Raw genomic sequence first — 22,651 nt, forward strand, 5'->3', positions numbered from 1 at the left:
TCTTTTATCATTGTAGTTTTCTCAGAGTATATGACCAGTAGTGGGATTGCTGGGTCATGTGATAGATTTGCTTCTAATTTTTTAAAGCAATTTCCATACTATTCTCTGTAGCAGCTGTATCAATTTATATTCCCACTAACAGCACAAGTGGTGTTGGAGAAGACTCTTGAGAGTCACTTGGACTGCAAGGAAATCCGACCATTCCATCCTAAAGAAAATCAGTCCTGTGTATTCATTGGAAGCACAGATGCTGAAGCTGAAACTCCAATAATTTGGCTAACTGATGCAAAGAACTGACTCCTTGGAAAAGACCCTGATACTGGGAAAGATAGAAGGTAGAAGGAGAAGAGGATGGCAGAAGATGAGATGGTTGGATGGCATCACAAACTCAGTGGACTTGAGTTTGAATAAACTCCGGGAGTTGGTGATGGACAGGGAGGCCTGGTGTGCTGCAGTCCATGGGTTGCAAAGAGTCAGAACTGAACAGAACAAGAGGGTTCCCTTCTCTCCACTTTCTCTCCAACATTTACTGTTTGTAGATTTTTTGGTGAGGGACATTTTGACCAGTGTGAGGTGATGCCTCATTAAATAGTTTTTACTTGCATTTCTCTAATAATGAGTGATGTTGAACATCTTTCCATAATTCTTTGGCCATCTGTGTACTACATTTGTCCAGATGTGCTTTATTTAGGACATGATTCCCAGGAAGCATGGTGAATGCGTGGAGAATTAATACTGGAGAGAAGGGAAAACTGATAAAGAGCATGTTAGTGTGTGGGGTAGGGGTACTGCTGTCAATAACTGTCATCAGTCCTGGTGACACTCTCTGAGGACTGTAAATCCCATCTCAGGTCTTCCCCCCACCCCCATCAAAGAGAGAGGATCTGGGATAATTATCTGTCAGTTTTCATTTCTTGTAAGTTGAGTTGGCTGTGATGCATTAATCCCCCTGAACTTGAGACAGAGTAGGAATATATGGTCCTTTCCCCGCCGCACCATGTCCTCTGCCTGCCTTTTGCCTGTGGAACACTTTAATCAAAGAATAGGTTCAATCAGAAAGGTAAGAAATGCTGAAACAAAAACAGTCATAGAAAGACTAAATGAAAAAAAAAAAAAAAAGAAAGAAAGACTAAATGATAATAGTGTCATCATTAAGCACAGTCAAGGGCCTTTAGTTCTTTCTCAAGGGCTGTACGTAATCATCTGAGCCACATCCTGTGAGCTGTCTTACTAAAACAAGATACTAAAACCCCAGGTGGAGATGTTAACTACATGATAACCAGACTGTACCCAGGACATAAACTCCCACAATTCTGAGAACTGACTGCAAAGAAATGGGAACAAATGGACTCTGGAACTAAAGATTAACTGTGCCTAAAACATTCATGATGGTGCTGGTCAGACCGCCAATGACCGATTTGAAGATGATTATTAGAGATAACTGTGCTCTTTCTGCCAGAGAAGGCAATGGCACCCCACTCCAGTACTCTTGCCTGGAAAATCCCATGGATGGAGGAGCCTGGAAGGCTGCAGTCCATGGGGTCGCTGAGGGTCGGACACAACTGAGCGACTTCACTTTCACTTTTCACTTTCATGCGTTGGAGAAGGAAATAGCAACCCACTCCAGTGTTCTTGCCTGGAGAATCCCAGGGACAGGGAAGCCTGGTGGGCTGCCGTCTATGGGGTTGCACAGAGTTGGACACGACTGAAACGACTTAGCAACAGCAGCAGTGCTGTTTCTGCATGTAGCCCCCCGTGACTCTGTCTATAAATGCTCTTACCCCCTGCTTGTCAGGGGGAAGGGGGAGGGAGTCAGCCTTTGGACAGATGTCCACCACCCTCACACACCAGTTGCCAGTTCCTGAAATAAAGCAGACTTTCCTTTCCACCAAGCCTGGCCTGCTTATTGGCCTTTGAGCAGCAAGCAGCCTGACCCCCACACATACCTTTCAGTAACAGATTTATAGTGTGGACCAAGCACCACCACCTCCAATGTCCTGCAGCCTCAGAGCACATGAACGCAGAGCAATGTGGGAAACTGCCTGTGTGTTGAAGCGCTGTCTGCAGATGAACTCCAGGCTGCAATGAGAGGACGTGGAGAGAGAGCAGTGGCAACTGCTCTCTATTGCAACCTAGTCTGTGTTAGAGGAAGAAAAAAAAAAAATCCAGAAATACCCAGTGGCTTTTCTATAAACATATGGGAAATACATTGGAAAGGGACTCTATTTTGTACAGTCAGTAGGAGATTCTGATGGTGGAGCAACTACCACCTCATGGCCGTGTGTCCTAGAACTCATGTTTTTCTCTTCTGTGTGGTGTGGGCAGAGAAGCTGGAAAATTAAGCAGGTAAGTATCACTATTGCATTGTGAAAGTGGCATGCATCCCTGTGGCTAAGAACTATCCAGAATTAGCTATATATCTCTATTTGGCTTCCGGAAGGTTGGAGCTGTTTGGGAGGCAAAGATCATCCCTAGAGCATATCTGGTAAGCTTTACTCCTCTATTGCATCCCATTATTCTGATCAGGAATAGAAATGGTAGTAGTGGTACTAATAGTAGCAGTCGCTGTAATATTATATAGTTATAATTGCAGTTCATGTAATTCTTTGATACTGTGGCAAATTTGTACAACTAAAGTGAACCAACAGCCCTGAAATTTTTCCAAAAACATATTATTTTTATGCATATAGGTGCTTGACATTAAGAGGACACAAGTTTGTTGTTGGTGTTGTTTAGTCACTCAGTCATGTCCAACTCTTTGCAACCCCACAGAATGTAGTCCACCAGACTGCTCTGTCCATGGAACTTCTCAGCAAGAATACTAGACTATTCTTGCCTAGGAAAGAATACTTTCCTCCTCCAGGGGATCTTCCTGACCCAGGGATCAATACTGAGTCACCTGCATTGGCCGACAAATTCTTTACCACTGAGCCACCAAGCTGAAACCCACAAGAAAACAAAAGTTAGTGATAACCCCAAAAATACCTAATTAGGATGGTTTCGGTGTTAAATGGAAGAAGTTGCAACTGAAAGTGATTTCAACCTGGAGGTATGGAGGAGGGATAAATTAGTAGTTTGGAATTAGCATATTGACACTGCTGCTAAGTCACTTCAGTCACGTCCGACTCTGTGTGACCCCATAGACAGCAGCCCACCAGGCTCCCCTGTCCCTGGGATTCTCCAGGCAAGAACACTGGAGTGGGTTGCCATTTCCTTCTCCACACTATTATATATAAAATAGATAAATAACAAGATCCTACTGTATAGCACAGGGAACTCAACTCCGTATCTTGAAATAACCTGTAATGAAAAATACAGTAAAAATGAATATATATATATAAAGTATAGTTGAATCACTTTGCTATACTAACACCACAGTTAGTTTGCTGAAACTAGCACAACATTGTAAATCACCTCTACTTCAAAAAATTTTATTAAGGTTTTTTAGGACTCTGCAAGGGTACTAGACGCCTAATTGATAGAGGCCAGCAGCTGTTGTTGCAGCCATTTTATGTTCAACCGCAGGATGTTTCCCTTGGCCAGAAATGCACTAAGTCGTCTGAGAGTTCAAAGCATTCAGCAAGCAGTGGCAAGGCAGATCCACCAGAAGCGGGCACCTGCTTTCCATGACAAATATGGTAATGCCGTATTAGCTAGTGGAGCCACTTTCTGTGTTGCTGTATGGGTATATACGGCAACACAAATTGGAATAGAATGGAACCCATCGCCTGTTGGCAGAGTCACCCCGAAGGAATGGAGAGAACAGTAATCATCCCAGCTGGTTTAATACTGAATTGTTTCAAAATCAACTCATAATTAATTGCAAGTAAAAGTACTATGTACCCATTAAAATATGGGATGTTTGAAGAAATAAAGTATACTTGAAACCTTAAAAAAAAATTTGTTAAAAAATCAGTAAAATTATTTAAGTATTACTGGTACTACTCTCAGTACCTTGTAAGGGACAATTCAAGTTAGATATCAGGAGAACTAAGAGAAGACTACAGATACTAATGTTACCACCTGGTATTCCATTCTGGTGAATCCCTTCTCAGATAATCAGGTTACTTCCATGGTAGAATAAAGGGAGATGGGTCCAGAGAAGAAATGCAAGAGAGGGATGAGGACAAGAAATTCCATTTCACTGGACTAGGACTGACTCAGGACAATGTTTGCTTTCTAAGTCTTTGACTCTTTCTCCAAGGGACAATCTTCGCTCTCTTTCTGGGGCAGAGTTCTGTTTGTAGAACTGCATAAAGAAAATTTCAATCATAAACTACCCTGCAAACTTTAACAAATAGACCATCTTACATCATCAAGAGAATTGGGGGGTTATTAAGAGTAATTAGAGATTTGTGATGCTTATTATATTTGAGTTTTATTAAGGTTTATATTTCGTTAGTCAATTTTGCCATAAGGTGTCAGTTTTGTCTGAGTGCCTACCTATTCTTGGGTTCAGGTACGGTCAAAAGACATGACAATTCTCTCCTCTGGGGTCTCAGAGAAAGTCTCATTGATCCTGACTGAGTCATTGCCCATCCCAGAAACAGCTTCTGAGGAAATCTCATGCTTTGATTGACGTCATGTGTGATCTGAGACACAGAGCTCCCATGGAGCACGTGACAGGAGACAAGGAGAGCAGGTTGTTCTCCAGTGGGAAATCTAGCGGCAGAAGTCACAGATTCCATCTCATGAACTACAAACTAGGAAGTGAGGGAGTCAACTGAAGGTCAGGATAGACTAGTAGACTAGCTGTTGTTGTTCACTCACTAAGTCACGTCCAACTCTTTTCGATGCCATGGACTGCAGCACACCAGGCTTCCCTGTCCTTCAGGACCTCAAAGAGTTTGCTCAAACTCATGTCCGTTGAGTCAGTGATGCCAACCAGCCATCTCATCCTCTGTCAGCCCCTTCTTTTCATGCCCTCAGTCTTTTCCCAACATCAGGGTCTTTTCCAATGAGTCGGTTCTTCACATCACATAGCCAAAGTATTGGAGTTTCAGCTTCAGCATCAATCCTTCCAATGAATATCCAGGGTTGATTTCTTTTCAGATTGACTGGTTTGATTTCCTTGCTGTCCAAGGGACTCTTAAGAGTCTTCTCCAGCATCACAGTTTGAAAGCATCAAGTCTTCAGTGCTCAGCCTTCTTTATGATCCAACTCTCACTAAAAGTAACAGAATTAAAAATGTCTTGAAGTCTGTACCATTTTTGGCAACCCTATCAGTTGTTTTCTTGGGCAAGAGAAATAGAAAAAGGGCAAGAAGTCAGGGTGAAAACAGGGTTATCTTCCTCCTCTGTCTTCTATGCTTTCCTTGCGGTTCCACAATGTTTGACTTCCTGGTGACTTGTAACAACTTTCACCTCATTCCTAGAACCTAGGACCTATGTATCATTGTTTGAGTAAAGGATATACACAATTTTTTACTTTTCCATATTTGTTCGGAAGCTCTCTTGGCTAATATTTATATTTGAAACTGTTAGCATAATTGAATCTTTACTTACATCCATCAAGGTTTTATTTCTTCAGGACATTTTTTATGTAGCTTTCTAGTATCTTTAAGAAATGGGAATATTGCACAATTATTTTAAATAAACTTCAAAGTACAGTTATAATAGAATGGTGTTTTGATTCTTTCATAAATTGTATTGTATAATTTTGTCCATTTCAAGTATTGCTCTAAGTCACAATGGCATCCCTCTTCATCTTCCTCTTCATTATATTCTCTAATAGTAGTATTCATACATTTTTAATATTCTCTAGATTTTATTCAAGGACAGTTTTATTTTTAAGCCTTTGTATAGTCCAAAGCTATCAATGTCACCAAAATAATATTCACTCAATCTGTAATCCAATTTTCTATGTCAGATAAATTCTCCAAGATTTTACAGTTGGTTACTTCTGCTTTATCTCCTTTTGAGAGAGGAATTCAGTTCTAAAATATTTACATGTGTCCTCAGTTTATATCCTCAATCAAATGCTATCAGCTCTCTCTCCATTTCTGGACTTGCGGGATTTGTGCAATTCCCCTCATTTTGTTATGGATATTTATTTCTTACCAATAGGAGGCTGCGTAGCCTACTTATTTCAGTGTCATAAATATGAGCATTGAAACAATTATACAAACCAAAGCAATGTAAAGAAGCACTTCTGAAGGTGATGACTCAAGAACTGAATTTATGGAACTATCTTTGGTCAATCTGTGACATTTGAGTGTAATTATTACATGTGAACAGAAGATACAAGTCAAGTTTTAATAAACTGTCATCTCTTATACCTTTCTAGGACTAATAGGATAAAACTAATTCCAAGCCTAGTTACTTGTAAGAGTCTGAAGTAGCCAAATTACAAACTCTGATTTTATTTGCGATCATCATCTGCTTTACAATTATATATTCTTTGGAGTCAATTTAAACCTCTAGTTTCAAATTACTGAGAGTTGTTAGGATTAATAATTCACCTTCATAGCTGATTCTTGATAAATTTATCTTTTGTTTGTTTTCCTTTGCTGATGGATGATAGTAAAGGAAGAAATTTACACTGAACTCTTCAGAAGAAAGAGGGGAGGTGCATCAGCTGCAGTGATAAAAATCAGTGGCTACATTTTGGATTAGATTCTGGTAGATGTTATTAAAATGATGGGAATGCTAGGAATTTGTTAGTCTTCAGTTTCAAAACTTCTCTGTTGATCCTTTCCTGGATCTTTTCAAATTGTATCTCTTGCATCACCCACCCACCTTGGGGTCACTGGATGAGACACTTTCTGTTTCATTATTTACTCGGCTCAATAGTTCTAATTACTTATTTTCAGTTCAGTTCAGTCGCTCAGTCATGTCCAACTCTTTGCGACCCCATGAATCGCAGAACGCCAGGCCTCCCTGTCCATCACCATCTCCTGGAGTTCACTCAGACTCACGTCCATCGAGTCTGTGATGCCATCCAGCCATCTCATCCTCTGTCGTCCCCTTCTCCTTCTGCCCCCAATCCCTCCCAGCATCACAGTCTTTTCCAATGAGTCAACACTTCGCATGAGGTGGCCAAAGTACTGGAGCCTCAGCTTTAGCATCATTCCTTCCAAAGAAATCCCAGGGCTGATCTCCTTCAGAATGGACTGGTTGGATCTCCTTGCAGTCCAAGGGACTCTCAAGAGTCTTCTCCAACACCACAGTTCAAAAGCATCAATTCTTCGGTGCTCAGCCTTCTTCACAGTCCAACTCTCACATCCATACATGACCACAGGAAAAACCATAGCCTTGACTAGACAGACCTTAGTTGGCAAAGTAATGTCTCTGCTTTTTAATATACTATCTAGGTTGGTCATAACCTTTTCTTCCAAGGAGTAAGCGTCTTTTAATTTCATGGCTGCAATCACCATCTGCAGTGATTTTGGAGCCCCCAAAAATAAAGTCTGACACTGTTTCCACTGTTTCCCCATCTATTTCCCATGAAGTAATGGGACCGGATGCCATGATCTTTGTTTTCTGAATGTTGAGCTTTAAGCCAATTTTTTCGCTCTCCTCTTTCACTTTCATCAAGAGGCTTTTTACTTCCTCACTTTCTGCCATAAGAGGGGTGTCATCTGCATATCTGAGGTTATTGATATTTCTCCTGGCAATCTTGATTCCAGCTTGTGCTTCCTCCAGCCCAGGGTTTCTCATGATGTACTCCACATTTAAGTTAAATAAGCAGGGTGACAATATACAGCCTTGGCGGACTCCTTTTCCTATTTGGAACCAGTCTGTTGTTCCATGTCCAGTTCTAACTGTTGTTTCCTGACCTGCATACAGATTTCTCAAGAGGCAGGTTAGGTGGTCTGGTATTCCCATCTGTTTCAGAATTTTCCACAGTTTATTGTGATCCACACAGTCAAAGGCTTTGGCATAGTCAAGAAAGCAGAAATAGATGTTTTTCTGGAACTCTCTTGCTTTTTCCATGATCCAGCTGATGTTGGCAATTTGATCTCTGGTTCCTCTGCCTTTTCTAAAACCAGCTTGAACATCAGGGAGTTCATGGTTCACATATTGCTGAAGCCTGGCTTGGAGAATTTTGAGCATTACTTTACTAGCATGTGAGATGAGTGCAATTGTGTGGTAGTTTGAGCATTCTTTGGCATTGCCTTTCTTTGGGATTGGAATGAAAACTGACCTTTTCCAGTCCTGTGGCCACTGTTGAGTTTTCCAAATTTGCTGGCATATTGAGTGCAGCACTTTCACAGCATCATCTTTCAGGATTTGAAATAACTTATCTAGAATCCCATCACCTCCACTAGCTTTGTTCATAGTGATGCTTTCTAAGGCCCACTTGACTTCACATTCCAAGATGTCTGGCTCTAGATGAGTGATCACATCATCATGATTATCTGGGTCATGAAGATCTTTTTTGTACAGTTCTTCTGTGTATTCTTGCCACCTCTTCTTAATATCTTCTCCTTCTGTTAGGTCCATACCATTTCTGTCCTTTATCAAACCCATCTTTGCATGAAATGTTCCCTTGGTATCTCTAATTTTCTTGAAGAGATCTCTAGTCTTTCCCATTCTGTTGTTTTCCTCTATTTCTTTGCATTGATCGCTGAAGAAGGTTAGTAAAGCAAATATATATTTGAAAGAAATTTTAAGTTGAACAGACATAAGAACATGATCTCCTGTGGAGGTACAGGTCAGCAGTGGACTGCTGCAGGGACAGGGGCTCTGGGTGCAGTAGACCTGGGTATGGCCTAAGCCCTCTTGGAAGAAGTTGCCATTAACCTCACCATAAAGCTGCCAGAACTCACACAGAACTGGGGAAACCGACTCTCAAAGGGCACAAACAAAACCTTGTGCACACCAGGACCTCAGAGAAAAGAGCAGTGACCCCATAAGAGACTGACACAGAGTTGCCTGTGAGTGTCCAGAAGTCTCTGGTGGAGGCATGGGTTGGTGGTGGCCTGCTGCATGGTGGGGGCACCAGTGCAGCAGTGCCTGCATGGGAACTTCTGAAAGAAGTTGCCATTATCCTCATTATCTCCACCATATTTTGGCCTCAGATCAAAAAACAGGAGGGAACACAGCCACGCCCATCAACAGAAAATTGGATTAGAGATTTACTAAGCATGGCCCCACCCATCAGAGCAAGACCTAGTTTTCCCCTTAGTCAATCTCTCCCATCAGGAAGCTTCCATAAGCCTTTTATCCTTCTCCGTCAGAGGGGAGAGAAAACGAAAACCACAATCACAGAAAACTAACCAATCTGATCACATGGACCACAGCCTTGTCTAACTTGATGAAACTATGAACCACTGAGAGTTATGACAAAATGTGGTCCACTGGAGAAGGGAATGGCAAAAAACTTCAGAACCTTGAAAACGCAATGAACAGTATGAAAAGGCAAAAATATAAGACACTGAAAGATGGACTCCTCAGGTCAGTAGGTGCCCAGTATGTCAGTATGCTACTGGAGATCAGTGGAGAAATAAATCCAGAAAGAATGAAGAGATGGAGACAAAGCAAAAGCAACACCCAGTTGTGGATGTGATTGGTGATGGAAATAAAGTCCAATGCTATAAAGAGCAATATTGCATAGGAACCTAGAATGTTAGGTCCATGAATCAAGGCAAATTGGAAGCAGTCAAACAGGAGATGGCAAGGGTGAACACCAACATTTTAGAAATTAGTGAACTAAAATGGCCTGGAATGGGTGAATCTAACTCAGATGACCATTATATCTACTACTGTGAAAAATAATCCCTTAGAAGAAATGGAGTAGCCATCATAGTCAACAAAAGAGTCCAAAATGCAGTTCTTGGGTGCAATCTCAAAAACGAAGGAATGATCTCTGTTCATTTCCAAGGCAAGCCATTCAAAATCACAGTAATCCAAACCTATGTTCCAAACAGTAATGGTGAAGAAGCTGAAGTTCAATGGTTCTATGAAGACTTATAAGACCATCTAGAATCAACACCCCAAAATGATGTCCATTTAATTCTGGAATGCAAAAGTAGGAAGTTAAGAGATACCTGAAGTAACAGGAAAATTTGGTCTTGGAGTACAAAATGAAGCAGGTCAAAGGGTAACAGATTTTTGCCAAGAGAATGCACTGGTCATAGAAAACACCCTCTTCCAACAACACACGGGAAGACTCTACACATGGACGTCACCGGATGGTCAACACCAAAATCAGATTGATTATATTCTTTGCAGCCAAAGATGGAGAAATTCTACACAGTCAGCACAAACAAGACCGGGAGATGACTGTGGCTCAGATCATGAACTCCTTATTGCCAAATTCCCACTTAAATTGAAGAAAGTAGGGAAAACCACTAGACCATTCAGGTATGACCTAAATCAAATCCCTTATGATTATACAGTGGAAGTGATAAATAGATTCGAGGGATTAGATCTGATAGATAGAGTGCTCGATGAACTATGGACAGAGATTCATGACATTGTACAGGGGTCAGTGATTAAGACCATCCCCAAGAAAAAGAAATGCAAAAAAGGCAAAATGGTTGTCTCAGGAGGCCTTACAAATAGCTGAGAAAACAAAAGATGTGAAAGGCAAAGGAGAAAAAGATAGATATACCCATTTGAATGTAGTTTTCAAAAGAATAGCAAGGAGAGATAAGAAAACCTTCCTCCATGTTCAATGCAAAGAAATAGAGGAAACCAATAGAATGGGAAAGACTCCTTTCCCATTCTATTTTCTGAAGGAAAGAGATTCCTTCAGAAAAATTAGAGATACCAAGGGGTCATTTCATGTAACGATGGGCACAATAAAAGACAGAAATGATATGGAACTAACAGAAGCAGAAAATACTAAGGAGAGGTGGCAACAATACACAGAAGAACTACATTAAAAAGATCATCTTCATGACCCAGACAATCAAGATGGTGTGATCACTCACCTAGAGCCAGACATCCTGGAATGGGAAGTCAAGTGGACCTTGCATCACTATGAACAAAGCTGGTGGAAGTGATGGAATTCCAGTTGAGATATTTCAAATCCTAAAAGATGATGCTGTAAAAGTGCTGCAGTCAATGTACCAGTAAATCTGGAAAACTCAGCAGCAGCCACAGGACTGGAAAAGGTCAGTTTTCATTCCAATCCCAAAAAAAGGCAATGCCAAAGAATGCTCAGACTACCACACAATTGCATTCATCTCACATGCTAGCAAAGCAATACTCAAAATTCTCCAAGCCGGGCTTCAACAATACATGAACCATGAACTTCCAGATGTTCAAGCTATATTTTAAAAAGGCAGTGGAACCAGAAATCAAATTGCCAACATCCGTTGGGTCATCAAAAAAGCAAGAGAGTTCAAGAAAAACATCCACTTCTGCTCTATTGACTAAGTCAAAACCTTTGGCTGTGTGAATCACAACAAGTTGTGGAAAATTCGGAAAGAGATGGGAATACCAGACCACCTGTTCTGTCTCCTAAGAAACCTGTATACAGGTCAAGAAGCAACAGTTGGAACTGGACATGTAAAAACAGACTGGTTGCAAATCGAGAAAGGAGAATGTCAAGGCTGTATATTGTCACCCTGTTTATTTAACTTACATGTAGATTATATCATGAGAAATGCTGGGCTGGATGAAGCTCAAGCTGGAATCAAGATTACTGGGAGAAATATCAATAACCTCAGATATGCAGATGACACCACCCTTACAACAGAAAGGGAAAAGAAACTAAAGAGCCTCTTGATGAAACTGAAAGAGGCGAGTGAAAAGGTTGGTTTAAAAATCAACTTTCAGAAAATGAAGATCATTGTATCCAGTCCTATCACTTCATGGCAAATAAATGGGGAAACAATGGAAACAGTGACAGACTTTATATTTTGGGGTTCCAAAATCACTGCAGTTGGTGACTGCAGCCATGAAATTAAAAGACCCTTGCTCCTTGGAAGGAAAGCTATGACAAACCTAGACTGCACATTAAAAAGCAGAGACATTACTTTGCCAACAAATGTCTGTCAGTCAAAGCTATAGTTTTTCCAGTAGTCCTGTATAGATGAGAGAATTGGACTATAAAGAAAGCTGAGGGCCAAAGAATTGATGCTTTTGAACTGTGGTGTCAGAGAAGACTCTTGAGAGTCCCCTGGACTGCAGAGATCCAACCTGTCCATCCTAAAGGAAATCAGTCCTGAATATTCATTCAAAGCGCTGATGCTGAAGCTGAAACTCCAATACTTTGGCCCCCTGATGTGAACTGACTCATTTCAAAAGTCCCTTATGCTGGGAAAAATTGAAGGCTGAAGGAAAAGGGGCTGACAGAGGATGAGATGGTTGGATGGCATCACCAACTTGATGGACATGAGTCTACATAAGCTCCGGGAGTTGGTGATGGACAGAGAAGCCTGACATGCTCCAGTCCATGGGGTCGCAGAGAGTCAGACGTGACTTAGCAACTGAACAGCAACAAGAGCGTGGATGAGAAAATTAAACAGGGCAAATAGCTGCATCCAAATTAATCTATACAATATGCTCTAATTTTATGTCCTAAAGGAATATTAAAGCAGAAATATCTAGTTAAAACTTTTGAAGTAATAAAATATTGCCAAGCATTTGTGGGGCTATGAATTGAAACACTATTGTCCAACAAGAAATTACTATGAAATCATTAACAGAGACATTACCTTTTTAAAAAAATCACTTCCTTCTCCAAGGATTTTTTTCAAGTTAAACTTCTTTATTAAATTCACTTAGTATTTGCTTATGCAAACTGATAAACATGATTTAAAAAGAAGAAGAAATTTGAAAACCTTGGATTTAATTCATTTCTAGACAGCTAATTTAAATGTGTAATAAGATTTATTTTTGCATTTTCTCATAATTTTGTTTTTCATAGAACAATGTGCCCAGTTAGATGATACGTCTGCTTTGGGTATAGACTGCAGTAAGACAATATTTCAGAGTCTTGTTAGGGATTTAGCCATGGAAGTAACAAAAAGGATGAGGAGAAATGATAACCTTTAAGATGGGATTTGGAAAGAAATAGGGTTTTGATGAAGCAAAGAGATTCCTAAAGGCTGCTGCAGATTGAAGATAACAAAATCTGAGAAAATCATTTTAATAAAGAAAGTTGGTGAAGAAGAAAATAGATGTCTTCACTTAAGAGATTGACATTAGTCTTAAAATTAATGTGTTATAAAATATTTATGCCAACCACAGATTGTACTTTTACTTTAGTATTACAGGTGGAGTTTTTTCTTTAGAAATACTTTAAGAAATAGTTGTTCTTAAAATTCTTCTAGGGACACTTTTACCTAGAAATATTTTAAAAAGGAAATGAACAAGTTGAGATCAACTAAACCCTACAGTTCAGAATGAATGATGTAGCATTTTCAAATATGTTATATCTTCCCTGGTGACTCAGGCAAGAAAGAATTGAATTCCTCTTTCCCAGGGATTTAGAGAAAGACTTTACACAAAGGACTGTCGAAGTGTCATCATTGATCTGGCCAGTCCTCTCCTTCCACTATCCTGGTTCTGTATGTCACAGTAGTCACATCTCTGAAATACATTGAATTTCTTTTTCAATTACCATTAACTCTCTAGTTATCAAATCTTATATTGTAATTGGGCTTCCCAGGTCACGTTAGTGATAAAGAAACCGCCTGCAGGTGCAAAAGGCACACAGGAGACAGGGATTCAATCGCTGGGTGGGGAAGATCCCCTGGAAGAGGGCATGGCAACCTACTCCAGTATTCCTGCCTGGAGAATCCCTTGGACGGAGGAGCCTGGTGGGCTCCAGTCCATAGGGTCGCAAAAAGTCAGGCATAACTGAAGTGACTTAGCACACATATATTGTAATTACAGAAAATTCAGTCTCTCTGGCCACATTTGCTGAAGGATTCAGAAGCTTCTTGCAACAATTTGAATTCAACATCGCAATGTCTGTTAGTCACGCTGTGTCTCTTCTTTCTCTAATCCATGAAGTATGAGAGCTTTAATAAAGGATTATTTACCTGAATGCAAACCTGCCTGAGTATTTCTGACAACTCTTGCTCTGGCCTGGATTGTGTAAGTCTTCACTGTGTTAGGTTTGATAAGAAATATTTTTCGTTCTTGTAAATGCACATTCCTTTAAAGTGCTTTGGGTTTTACTGACTTCCACCGTCAAGACTGGCTGCAACAATTGAATTAACAACTAAAGCCCATGAGGAAAATATTGAACTGTCCAGTTCTTTAACCATGATGTGACCACTGCTTGTACGTTCCTCCGCTTTATGGCCAAGTTCATCATCACTTGAAAGACTTTCTAACCTCTTAGGTCCTTTAATTGCAGGAGGATAAAATCATTTTTTTGACCCGCAGCTGTCAAGAAAAGTTTAAATCATGCTCAGTTTCCCTGTTTACAAAAGCAAAAAATTACATGAAACATGTGGTTTAAATATCCATAAAACCAGTTATAAACATTAAAGTTAGTATTTAAAGGCGTAAAATTCAGTTTTCTGGAAAAGCCGTCTATGTGCAAAAACTTTATTAAGGTAAACTTCTCATTTTCCAGTGACAGAAGATAAATGAACTTCCCCTGTAGTTAGTTTCACTGACTCAAACACAGTCATATTTTGTGTCTGTTTGGCTGAAGATAAGAGCACACATAGAGAAAGCCTGCAAATATGTAATTACTTCATTGATGTCAACTATATTATGAATTGCATAATAGTATTCCTATAATATTCATTCAGCATCTGCTTTTTCTTTCCTAACAAGAATAATGAAAAATATTTAATGTATTTGTGAAATTTGTTAAATTAGCTGTTAAAAGCTATGTGAATTTCAAGAAGATAATCAAGTGTAACTGACACATGGAAAAATGTATTTAGTTCAGATGAATCAAATCATGATTAAGAAAACTGAATCATATAGTGATATAAAAACTACCAGCAGTGATGAACGTGAAGGTAGGGAACCAAATTGGAGCAGAAATTAACATCCATTGCAATTGAAAGTATTATAACTAATCATTCAAAAAATTAAAGAGAAAGTCAATTAACAACCTGATTAAAAATCATCCAGTGCCTTCAGTCATTTTGTTTACATAAGATCATTTTAGTTTCTCATTTAGAGTTTAGAAGACTAATTATTCAATACAATTTCAGTGAAACATTGACCTTATACCAACTCTATTCTAGGCATTTAAATGTGGGCTGTTAAATCTTCTGAATCAATACATGGTCCATCTGGAAAAATCTGGCATTTTTGGGATCATTTTAGGATATCTCCCCTTCTCTGTCCTTAAATTAAATATCACTTTCTTTTCAGATGGTTCAGAGATGCTTTTCCTTTCTTTCTTTCTTTCTTTTTTTTTTTTTTTTTCTTTTTTGCTTTGCTCAGTTGCTAAGTCATGTCTGAATCTTTGCAGCCCCATGGACAATAATCCACTAGGTTCCTCTGTCCTTGGAAATTTCCAGGCAAGATACTGGAGTGGGTTGCCATTTCCTTCTCCAGGGGATCTTCCCAAGCCAGGGATAGAATCCATGTCCTGCACCTTCTGCACTGGCAGATTCTTTACCTTGAGCCACCAGGGAAGCCCCAGTTCAGAGATAGAAACTTTCAATAAAATAGATAAAATAGTAAACTCTGTTCTATTTGTTATCTGCTTTTCAAATCCTTAGAGCACTGGACTCCTGCCATTTTCTAATACCTGAACTGAGACTTCTTTTATTCTGCTCTCCCTAGACCTTTTGTAACCACATTTTCCCATGTAGTCATGATATTTGTTTGAGGTGTCTTTAAAACAGCTGAGGAAAGAAGAAAAGTGAAAGGCAAGGGAGAAAGAGAAAGATATACCCTAGTGAATGTAGAGCTTCAGAGAATAACAAGGAGAGATAAGAAAGCCTTCTTAAGTGAACAATGCAAAGAAATAGAGGAAAACAATAGAATGGGAAAAACTAGAGATCTCTTCAAGAAAATTGGAGACACCAAGGGAATATTTCATGCAAGAATGGGCATGATAAAGGGCAGAAATGGTAAGGACCTAACAGAAGTAGAAGAGATTAAGAAGAGGTGGCAAGACTACACACAACTATACAAAAATGGTCTTAATGACCCAGATAACCACTGGGTCGAGCCAGACATCTTGGAGCACAAAGTCAAGTAGACCTTAGGAAGCATTACTACAAACAAAGCTAGCAGAGGTGATGGAATTCCAGCTGAGCTATTTCAAACCCTAAAAGATGATGCTATTAAAGAACTGCACTCAATATGTCAGCAAATTTGGAAAGCTCAGTAGTGGCTACAGGACTGGAAAAGGTCAGTTTTCATTCCAGTCCCAAAAAAAGGGCAGTGCTAAAGAATGTTCAAGCTACCATACAATTGTGCTTATTTCACATGCTAACCAGGTTATGCTCAAAATCCTTCAAGCTAGGCTTCGATATTATGTGAACTGAAAACCTGCAGATGTACAAGCTGAGTTTCAAATAAGTTGAGGAACCAGAGATCAAATTATCAGCATTCATTAGCTCATGGAAAAAGTAAGGGAATTCCAGAAAAACATCTATGTCTGCTTTGTTGACCATGTGAAAGTCTTTGACTGTGTGGATCACAATAAACGTAGAAAATTCTTAAAGAAATGGGAATACGAGACCACCTGAGAAACCTGTATGGGAGTCAAGAAGCAGCAGTTAGAACCAGACATGGAACAATGGACTGTTTGAAAACTGTGAAAAGAGGATGACAAGGCTATATATTGTCACCCTGCTTATTTCACATATATGCAGAGTACATCTTGTAAAATGCCAGGCTGGATGACTCACAAGCTAGAATCAAGATTGCCATGGGAAATATCGACAACTTCAGACATGCAGATGATACTCTAATGGCAGGAAGTGAAGAGGAACTAAAGAGCCTCTTGATGACGGTTAAAGAGGAGAGAGAAAAAGCTGGCTTGAAACTCAGCATTCAAGAAACAAAGGTTATTGCATCTGGTCCCATCATTTCGTGGCAAATAGATGAAGAAATAGTGGAAGCAGAAACAGATTTTATTTTCTTGGGCTCCAAAATCACTGTGGATGGTGACTGCAGTCATGAAATTAAATGATGTCTGGTCCTTGGAAGGAAAGCTCTGACAGACATAGACAGCATATTAAAAAGCAGAGACATCACTTTGCCGACAAATGCCCATCTAGTCAAAGCTATGGTTTTTACAGTAGTCATATACAGATATGAGTTGGACCATAAAGAAGGTTGAGCACCGATGAAGTGATGCTTTTCAATTGTGGTGCTGGAGAAGGTCTTGAGAGTCCCTTGGACTGCAAGGAGATCAAACCAGTCATTCCTAAAGGAAATCAACCCTGAATGTTCATTGAAAGGACTGATGCTGAAGCTGAAGCTCCAGTACTTTGGCCACTTGACATGAAGAGATAACTCATTGGAAAAACCCCGATGCTTGGAAAGATTGAAGGCAAAAGGAGAAGAGGCTGGCAGAGGATGACCTTGTTAGAGAGCGTCACTGACTCAATGGACATGAGTTTGAGCAAACATTGGGAGATAGTGGAGGACAGGAAAGCCTGGCATGCTGCAGTTCATGGGGTCTCAAAGAGTCGGACACAACAGCGATTGAACAACAACCAGGAGCAAACTAATAATCATATTCAAAAATGTGCTTTGTTTTGTTTTGTTTTGTTTTTTTCCTGGAGACTTTTCTTCCTGTGAACAGATGCAAGTATCTTTTCCAGTGCTCTTTCCTGGCATTTTCTTGTTTCTCAGGCTCAAGCCATCCAGAACTTCCTGTCCATCCCTTCACCAGTCTTGGGATGCCTTCTGGATCCTCAGCCCAGTCTCAGCTCCAGCTGCAACCTTGCCAATCTACATCCATCCTCTAGTGATCTCTGTGTGTCTGACAGGTGATATGGGGGAGGAGGCTGTATTTTAAAAGTGAACAGAAGAATTACAAAGATTAAGATCAGTAATAGGCTTTATCTATCTACCAAGAAGGAAGGGAGAGTGGAAGAAAGGGAGGGAAGGATAGAGGTAGGGATGGAAGAGAAGGAAGGAGGGAAGGGAGGAAATATTGAGCACATTTCTGGCATTTCTCTTTTCACTAGTAATAGTAAATTCTGCAAATGCTCACAATTTGATGGGTTCATTCAGCTTACACCTATTCTTTAAAGTTTTGATGACTGCAATCTTACCATTTTCTGTGTCTACTGAATCCTACCATTCTTACCTGTTTTTCCTCAGTTCATTTGCATTAGGGAGTGCATGGCTTTAGCTCATCCTTAGCTTCCCTTGAAATACAAGATGTTGGACACCACATATAAAAGGACACAAAAGATAGACTGATACCCTCAAATAGCATGATTCTTGTGCCCTAATGAACATAATTACTTACATATATAGAAAACATGCTAGAGTATTACTGAATTCCAGCCATTAATGTAAAGATCTTAGCCCAAGCTTCCCAGGTGGCACTAGTGGTAAAGAACCTGCCTACCATTGCAGGAGACACAGGAGACTTGGGTTCAGTCCCTGGGTGGAGAAGATTCCCTGGGGAAGGAAATGGCAACTCACTCCAGTATTCTTGCCTGGAGAATCCATGGACAGAGGAGACTGGCAGGCTATAGTCCATGGGGTTGCAAAGAGTCAGACTGAATCAATTTCACACATATATGCATGCATGCATACACATACATATTTAAATATAGATACACATAAAGATAACATACACATAAACGTGTTTTGTTCTATTCTGATCTTTAAATAAATATCTGGAATATGCTAACTATTCAATATATTTCATTTATATATATAAATATATATTTATACTATATATACACTATATATATACTATATATATACTATATATATACTATATTATTACTATATATAATATATATATATACTTATACACACCAAGTACTTAGAAAACTGTTACATATATAAATTCCCTCTTTTCTTTAATTTCATTCATTTAAATGAATGAAATATATTCTGTATTATTCCTGTCTTACAGATGGAGTGCTTTAGGACACTGTCCATCCCTGTTGGTGAGGGTGCACTTGAGACTGGCCAGGAGGTCTGACTCTAGAGCGCAAGCTCTTTTCATTATTTTACTCTAACTCACATGGCTTGTAGGGTGTTGCCCTACCCTGCTCTGGGCCGCACAGATATCTCTAAGTCCTGGCATCTAAGTTAGGTAGCAGAGGTTTTTAAATCTTGCTTTGTCTGAATCTTTTTCTGGCAATAAACATAGTTTTGTGGGAATTGACACTTTTAGGTACGTGAAGGCTCACTGTCTGTTAAATATCCAAATCCTTCTCATTTACTTAGCAAGCCCATTTCTATAAAGGAGTCCAAAGAAACTATTCTTTAAGTCTCATATAAATTATCATAGATTCCAAATAGATGATGACTGAGCTCATGTGGTTTTCTGCTGTATTAAACTATTTTACCTTTCTGTTTTCATTAAACTTACTACTTTTTGCTTCATCACAGTCCATTGTAAACCTCATGAAGGCGAATATGTGCTTTATTTTCCCAGTCTAGGTGAGTTGTTTTCTTTGATTCTCTAGACATCAAATCCATTTCCCAATCCCACCCCTACTCCCAGAACATGCTCAGTTGTGTCCCACTCTTTGCCACCCCATTGACTGTAGCCCTCCAGGTTCTCTGTCCATGGGATTGTTCAGGCAAGAATAGTAGAGTAGGTTGCCATTTTTTTCTCGAGGGGAATCCTCCCGACCCAGGGATTGAACCCACATCTCCTACACTGCAAGTGGATTCTTTACCACTGAGCCATCAGGGAAACCCAGACATCAAAATAGGCATTTAAAAAAATGAGAAGAAGGACAGGGAAGCCTGGCATGCTGTGGTTCATGGGGTTCAAAGAGAGGGACACAACTTAGCGACTGAACAACAAACAGTCCTCCCTCAGATGCTTCCCAGGGCAGGATGTCCTTCAGCCTGAGCACTTCACCAGCCAATGTGGACATCTCCCAAGCACATGATGAAGAACCACAAGCATCTTGCCACGTGGAAGGGGGAGCTGGGGGCAGATCCTCTCTGTTCTGGACAGAACCATCAAACAGTTAGAGACACAATACAGTGCTCCTGGTTTCTTAGGAGACTTGCAGGGCCAATCGACACTGATTCTCCCCCTTCCTCCGTGGTGTATTTTATTAACTAGAAAGGATCGAGTTCACTAATGGCACTTTTATGGCTCCCTTTGCCTAGGAAGAGAGCAGTGGGATGTTTAGCTTCTTTATTACAAAAGCAGTCAGATATTTTATATGGTAATAAAAGCAGCAGCTGCCATTGGAGACAACTAAAGCGAGGTGATGAGTGCCACGAGTGTGCAGTGTTGTATTTTCTAAGAAGAGTGCTCATTAAAGCTGAGGTTTTTTTCCCCTCACCCTGAAGACTACCGGGATTCTAACTAGCTATAGACATGCTTTCTTGAACAAGATAGAGGAAAGATGTTTTAGGTCGGAACTCTGAATACCTCCACTCTACAGTGACTACAGATGGAGTAGGGGCGTTTGAATGAATTAATCAGTAGGAAATGTTTCCACAGGAAAGACACTAAGCCTGGGCCATGAAATTGAAAAAGATTTCATCATCTTAGAAATTTATCAGAAATTAGAGCTAGTTAATGGAGAAGGCAATGGCACCCCACTCCAGTACTCTTGCCTAGAAAATCTCATGGACGAAGGAGCCTGGTAGGCTGCAGGCCATGGGGTTGCTGAGGGTCGGACACGACTGAGCGACTTCACTTTCACTTTTCACTTTCATGCATTGGAGAAGGAAATGGGAACCTACTCCAGTGTTCTTGCCTGGAGAATCCCAGGGACGGGGGAGCCTGGTGGGCTGCCGTCTATGGGATCACACAGAGTCGGACACGACTGAAGTGACTTAGCAGCAGCAGCAGCAGAGCTAGTTAAAATAGCTCTATACATATTTTAGAGTTCTTACTGATAATTATGTGTTTTTTGTGTGTTGTTTAGTTTTCCACTAGAATTGCACCTCTTTAATGTATATAATTTCTCAGAATTAACAATTTTGTGTGAACTGGCCGTGTCTTTTTTTAGAATCTTTCTTTTGGCAAAAAAAAAAAAAAAAAAAAAAAATTCCTATTTGGGATAATGAATGAATCCCACAGAGAGGTAGAGAAAGTGAGGTCAAAATACTGTCCTGAAGGAAAAAAAAAAGAAAAAGAGAAAAGATGCCCAGGTAATGAATCTCAGCATTTAAGTGACAGTGGGCCACATATTGTCCTGAAATAAAATTAAAAAACAGAAACAACTCCCTTAAAAAATAATAATAAAAAATAAAAGGACAGAGGTGGTTTCTAAGGTCCTTCTTATTTCACCTTTTTCTTAGTTGAAGTTTAAAAAGAGACATCAATCAATGTGTTTATTTTCTTCCTTCTCTTATTTCTTCAAATGGTAAAGAATCCACCTGCAATGTGGGAGACCTGGAATCAACTCCTGGGTTGGGAAGATTCCCTGAAGAAGGGAAGGGCTACCCACTCCAGTATTCTGGCCTGGAGAATTCCATGGACTGTATAGTCCATGGGGTCGCAAAGAGTCAAAGAAGACTGAGTGACTTTCACTTCACTTCATACATATATTTGGGCTTTCCTGGTGGCTCAGATGGTAAAGTATCCACCAGCAATTCAGGAGACCTGAGTTCAATCCCTGGGTTGGGAAGATCCCATGGAGATGGGAATGGCAACCAAGTCCAGAATTCTTGGAGTGGAGAATCCCCATGGACAGAGGAGCCTGGTATTGAGTAGAGCTCCCTATACTATACAGTACCTTCTTGCTGGTTATCTATCTTATGTAAAGTAGTGTATGTGTGTTCATCTCAAGCTCCTGGTTTATCCCTCCCACCCATGTTTCCTCTAAATGTTTGTGATATATATGTCTATTTCTGTTTTGTAAATAAATTCATTTGTATCTTAATTCACTTGTCCAAATTCTGTTATACATCTTGTCCAAATTCTGTTACATATGTAATTCATACATGAGAATAAAAGATCATGATAGAGATAATATTTCCAAAATACTAAAAAAAAATATTTTCTTTCAGGGAGATCTCCCAAACCAACTGCTCTATTTTCCAGCAAGCCCTTACTAGTACCTGCTAAAAGCATGGAATACACAGAAAGGGAAGCAGGGTCATTACCTTCTGCTCATCAATATCAGAACTGAGGCAATGAGATTGATTCGTGCATGTTGAAAGGTGGTTGACAAAGCCAGACAGATGCTGAATGGGAACTGTTGACACAACACCTTATTGGGTGTTGTGTGTTCAGAGACAAGTTGACAAATATTATAGTTCTTCGGAGAGAACTAGGATTTGTGGTGGCTCTAAGATGAGAATTATTCTCCAGGTTGTGACCAAAGGTGTGGAAATTTGGATAATAGAGAAATCACAAGCCACAGCCTAACACCTGGTCAGAACTCAAATATCTATTGAATATGTAGCACAATAAGGCACAGTCCTTTCACCTCCTGTGGTGTCAGTTACCATGGTCAACTGCAATTAGAAAATAGTAAGTGGAACATTCCAGAAAGAACTAACTTATAAGTTAACTTTGCACACCATTCTGAGCACTGTGATGTAGTCTCTCCCCACCTCCTTGCATCCCGCCAAGAACTGGAGCCAGAGTTATCCCCTTGTCCATCATGTCCTGCCCCTTAGTCACTTAGTAACATCAGGATATTGTA

At 40.0% G+C, this 22,651-nt stretch overlaps 1 protein-coding gene and 1 pseudogene across 1 annotated transcript in view; both read left to right on the plus strand.

Annotated features, from left to right (window-relative positions):
• The window catches only part of GALNTL6 (polypeptide N-acetylgalactosaminyltransferase like 6), a 1,456,655-nt gene that overhangs the window by 213,709 nt on the left and 1,220,295 nt on the right, over positions 1–22,651 (plus strand). The gene's annotated exons all lie outside the window — the stretch shown is intronic.
• On the plus strand, positions 3,512–3,838 carry LOC138081485 (cytochrome c oxidase subunit 7B, mitochondrial pseudogene; annotated as a pseudogene).

Source organism: Capricornis sumatraensis, chromosome 6 (assembly GCF_032405125.1).
Source record: "Capricornis sumatraensis isolate serow.1 chromosome 6, serow.2, whole genome shotgun sequence".
Classification (NCBI taxonomy): Eukaryota; Metazoa; Chordata; class Mammalia; order Artiodactyla; family Bovidae; genus Capricornis; species Capricornis sumatraensis.